Source organism: Lontra canadensis, unplaced genomic scaffold (genome assembly GCF_010015895.1).
Source record: "Lontra canadensis isolate GAN:19392208 unplaced genomic scaffold, GSC_riverotter_1.0 scaffold1, whole genome shotgun sequence".
NCBI classification, from domain to species: Eukaryota; Metazoa; Chordata; class Mammalia; order Carnivora; family Mustelidae; genus Lontra; species Lontra canadensis.
The window spans coordinates 40806073-40811963 of NW_022630995.1; positions in this window are offsets into that span (position 1 = coordinate 40806073).

Genomic DNA, 5891 nt, shown 5'->3' on the forward strand with positions numbered 1-5891 from the left:
CACAGCATAGGTTACTGTTTATTAGGGTAATACACAAAACTTACAATGAATCAGTTTATAATGGATGAACATAGAGGGGGAAAAAAAGAACCCTATGTAACTATTGCCACACACTTTCACTTTTTCTGCTGTTCTATAATATACCTGATCTTTTTCTGCAGAGATGAATTACATTTAGTTTTGATTACAGTAAAAATTTTACAGGGCTCATGTTAAAAATCAGTCACACACCAGGGAGAAGAAAAGAGATTTTAGAAGTAGAGTTCACTTCTTCACACGACTGACATGGTAATGAGACTTTTCAGGGGTAACATTTTGGGCTATTTTGTTTTACAAGTTCAATAAGCTTTGATCTTCTAGCTGTTCTTTAGGATCTTTTTTAACACAAATAATGTTGAGACAAAAAAGACCGTTACTTATTCAAAAGTAAATGGAGTATTAGAGAGGGCACGGACAGCATGGAGCACTGGGTGTGGTACAAAAACAATGAATACTGTTATGCTGAAAATAAATAAAAAAATGATTAAAAAAAAGTAAATGGAAAAGTTTGTCTTGTAAGTTGAACATTGAAGATATGCTTCAAAATATTCATGTGCAGGAATGAGTCTATCAATTATTGACAGACAACTACCTCAAGGCAGAGACATACTTCCTTCAAAAAATGTATGTGATTATTTATTCATTTATCACTTTCTATTATTAACTGGGGATGCTCATTGATTTTACCTCTAGGTAAATATACAGAAAGAAACAGCTTTAATCACTCCTCTACCTGATTAATCCTTTCATGTCATTCAGATAAAAGACTGAATAAATAGGACGACTTTACACTTTGATTCATAGGTCAAGGCTCACACTCTTGTGTCTCTGGAAAGCAATTCAGAACCATGAAGTCAGCAGGAGAAACAAGTTGGCCTCCCTCTAGTACACACTTAAAGTTTTTGGGGTTTTATTTTTTTTAGCAGTAAAAAATATCTTTGATAGTATTAGACAAACTTTAATTTGAGATGATTAGTTATTTAATTAGGTATTTTTTGGGGTGTAGGAAATTAGAAGAAGATGGTACTACTACTACTACTACTACTACTACAATAATAATAATAATAATAATAATAATAATAATACAGTGAAACTATTACCACTATTTATTGAAGATTCATGATGTGTTAAATACTGTTTTAAGGTTTTTTTTTTTCCCCCCAAACTTAAATAGTTTAATCTCCACAGATACCTTCTGAAGCACTATTGTCATCTTACAAGTGAGGAAAATGAAGCACAGAAAGTTAATTGGACTTCCCCAAAGTTACTTCATCAATAAGTAATAAAGCTAGAGTAGGTAGTCATATAGGCTGCTTCCAGATTTTACAATAATCAATAGCAACTTCTGGTTTTAAATGCCCATAAGGTGTGCCAGGGCACTCTGCATTTACTGGTATGGAACTTAGACCCAGTGCCTAAAACTCAGTCTAGTTATGTTCTATGCTTGATTATTGGGTTGGGTTCAATCACAGAATTTAGTGCCCCCTTCTAGATCTAGTAAATAAATATTCTGACATTTTAGTTCAAGGGTCATTTACATTATTATTTTGTTTTTCTTCATGTTACTCGCTAGAGAATATCAGATGATTTTATCAAGGATTTTTCAAGCAACTAATGCCTTAGTCATACCATATTGTAATAAAAACTTCATAAATTATTTTAAGGAAAATAATGATACTTATATTTAATTATATGTTCAACTATTTTTCCTCATTATGCTTGTGAAGACTCACAAGAGCACAGAAGTGTTAAAACAAAGTTGAAAGCATATTTTAACTTTCAAATGTCTAGAAGATATTTGAAAATTTCAGTTTCATTGGATGTAAAATTGAAATTAGATCTTCACTTACAAATGTGAACAGGTTAAGTGTGTTTCTTAAGAAACAGAAATTTAATTATATCATTTATAAGTAACATATTAATTATATTTTAAATTGTAATGTTTATGTGAGTTTTAGGATATGAGGACTGAGTAAACGATCAAACACTACATGTACAATTCATAAACTTTAAACTTATTTTTCTATTTTTTAATTTTTTTTTCCTGGCACTTAGTACACTTTATTTTATTTAATTTTATTTCTTTTCAGTATTTCAGTAAACCTGAAATTTAAGCAAGTACATTAATTAATCAAATAAATTTACCTCCTAAATTCTGAAGGTGAATTTTGGGTAAGTTTTCTGAATCTAGACGTGGCTGAATATAACATAACTTTCCCCCCACCCTAGGAAATATGTAGTTTCTTTATCTTGCATAATTGCTCTGGTTAGGACTTCTACCACCATATTAAATAAGAGTGGCTAGAGTGGATACCCTTGTCTTATTCCTGATCTTAGAGAAAAAGCTTATAATATTTTACTGTTGAGTATGATATTAGCATTGGATTTGTCATCTATGGCCTTTATTATGTTGAAGCACATTTCTTTTTTTTTTTTTTAAGATTTTATTTATTTATTTGACAGATGGAGATCACAGGTAGGCAGAGAAGCAGGCAGAGAGAGAGGAAGAAGCAGGATCCCTGCTGAGCAGAAAGCCCAATGCTGGGCTCGATCCCAGGACCCTGGGATCATGACCCGAGCCGAAGGCAGAGGCTTTAACCCACTGAGCCACCCAGGTGCCCCGAAGCACATTTCTTTTGTACCCAATATGTTGAAGGTTTTTATCATGAGAAGATGTTATCTGTCAATTACTTTTTTTGTGCCTACTAAGATGATTATATGACTTTATTGTTCATTTTATTACTGTGGTATGTCACATTTATTGATTTGTTCATGTTGAAACATTATTGTATACCAGGGATAAATCCCACTTGATCAGGGTGTATGATCTTTTTAATATGCAAGAAAAGGTATCTAAATCAGAAATGAAGAAATAAAATTATTTTTATAAAGACTTTGTTTATTAAAAAACACAGTAAGAGAGGGAACACAAGCAAGGGTGAGTGGGAGAGGGAAGAGCAGGCTTCCTGCTGAGAAGGGAGCCCATTGTAGGGCTTGATCCCAGGACCCTGGGATCATGACCAGAGCCAAAGGCAGACACTTAACGACTGAGCCACCCAGGCACCCCAACACTATAAGACTTTGACAAAAGAAATTAAAGAAGATACAAACAAACAGAAGGATAGATTGTGTTCATGGATTGGAAAATTGATATTGTTAAAATGTTCATACTACCCAAAGGAATGTATGCATTCAATGTGATCCCAGTCAAATAATACCAGCAATTTTCACAGAACTAGAACAAATAATTCTAAAATGTTTTTTGAAACAGAAAGGACCCCATATAATCAAAGTAATGTTAAAAAGAAAAGCATAGGGGGAGGCATCACAATCCCAGGCTTCAAGCTGTATTACAAAGCTGTACTCACCAAGACAGTATGATACTGGCACAAAAGCAGACACATAGTTCAATAAAACAGAAGACAGAACCCAGAAATGGACCCACAAATAATGGTCAACTAATCTTCAACTAAAGTAGAAAACAATATCCAATGGAAAAAAGACAGTCTCTTTAACAAATGGTGTTGGGAAAACTGGACAGCAAAATGGAAAAGAATGAAACTGGACCTTTCTTACACCACACACAAAAATAATTCAAAATAGGTGAAAGACCTCAATTTAAGACAGGAAACCATACAAATCCTAGAGGAGAGTAGAGGCAGCAACCTCTGTGACATTGGCCACAGCAACTTTTTACTAGACATGTCTCTGGAGGGAACAGAAACAAAAGGCAAAAATGAACTATTGGGAGTTTATTAAGATAAAAACTTCTGCACAACAGAGGAAACAATTCAACAAAACTAAAAGGCAACTGAAAAAATAGAATAAAATATTTGCAAATGACATTGGATAAAGCGCTCATATTCTGAATGTATAAAGAACTCATCAAAATCAATACACAGACATACACAGACACACAGACACACAGACACACACACACACACACACACACACACACACACATAATCCAGTCAAGAAATGGGCAGAAGACATGAACAGACATTTCTTTAAAGAAGACATACAAATAGCTAACAGACAAATAAAAAAATGTTTAACATCACTCATCATCAGGGAAATACAGATCAAAACCACAATGAGACACCACCTCACACCTGTCAGAATGGCTGAAATTAGGAACTCAGAAAACCATTAGGAGAAAAGGGAACCCTCTTGCATTGTTGGTGGGAATGCAAAATGGTGCAGCCACTCTGGAAAACAATAAGGAGTTTCCTCAAAAAGTTAAAAATGGAGCTAACCTACGACCTAACATTTGCACTACTACTTATTTATCCAAAGAGATACAAAACAGCTGATATGAAGGGGCACATGCATCCAGTGTTTATGGCAGCACTATCAATAATAGCCAAATTATAGAAAAGCTCAGGTGTCCATCAACTAATGAATGCATAAAGAAGATATAGTATATCTTTCTTTATGTAGATAGAGAAATATAGGGTATTATTCAGCCATCAAAAAGAATGAAATCCTGCCATTTGCAATAACATGGATGGAAATAGAGTGTATTATGCTAGACAAAATATGTCAGTCAGAGAAAGACAAATATTATATGATTGCCCTCATATTTAAATGTAAGAAACAAAACAGATAAATAGGGGAAGAGGAGGAAAAATAAGATAAAAACAGAGAGGAAGGTAAACCATTAGAGACTCTATAGTTAAGAGAATAAACTGAAGGTTGCTGGAGGTATGGTGGAGGGGATGGGCCAAATGTGTGATGGATATCAAGGAGGGCCCTTGTTGGGATAAGCACTGGGTGTTTTATGTAAGTGAAGAATCACTATATTCTACTCCTAATACCAATACTACACTATATGTTAACTAACCTGAATTGAAATAAAATTTAAAAAACAAATTAATTAAATCAAAATTCTAATGGCATTTTTCAAAAAAAAAAAAAAAAAAACCTTAAAAATTTTATGGGGCCATCAAAGACCTTAAATAGCCAAACCAATGCTGAAGAAAAAACAATACCAGCACAAAGCTGGAACATCACACTTCCTGATTGCAAACTCTATTACATAGCTATAGTAATCAAGAGTATGGTACTAGCTTGAACATAGACACGTAGACAAATAAAATAGAAAAGAGGGTCCAGAGATAAAATGTTATATATATATATATATATATATATATATATATATATATAGTCAATTTATATTTGAAAAGGGAACTAAGAATACTCAATGGGCAGATAATACTCTTTTCAATAAACTGAGTAGGAAAACTAGGTAACTACATACAGAAAAAGAAAATTGTCTTCTATCTTACATCACTCCTGAAAATTAACTCAAAATGGATAAAAGACTTAAAAAGTGGATAGAAGACTCAAACATAAAACCCAATACCATAAAACTCATAGAAGACAGGAAGATGCTCTTTTCATTGATCTTGGCAATGATATTTTGAATATGACACCATAAACACAAGAAACAAAAGCAAGAATCAACAGGTGAGATTATCTCAAATTAAAATACTTCTTCACGAAAAAGAAACAATCAAGAAAATGAAAAGGCAACCTACAGAATGGAAAAAACTATTTGCCCATAAAATATCAAAACTATTTGATACCTATATCAGGTAATGAGTAAATACCCACAGTATATAAACCACCCATATAATTTAATAACAAAAGACAAACAATTAAAAAATGGGCAGAGGAACTGAATAGACATTTTTTCCAAAGAAGACATCTCAAATGACCAAAAGGTACAAGAATAAATGCTCAACATCACTAATCATCAGAGAAATGCAAATCAAAACCACAAGATTATCACCTCACTCATATCAGAATAGCTATTATCAAGACAAGAGACACATGATGATGAGATTTGG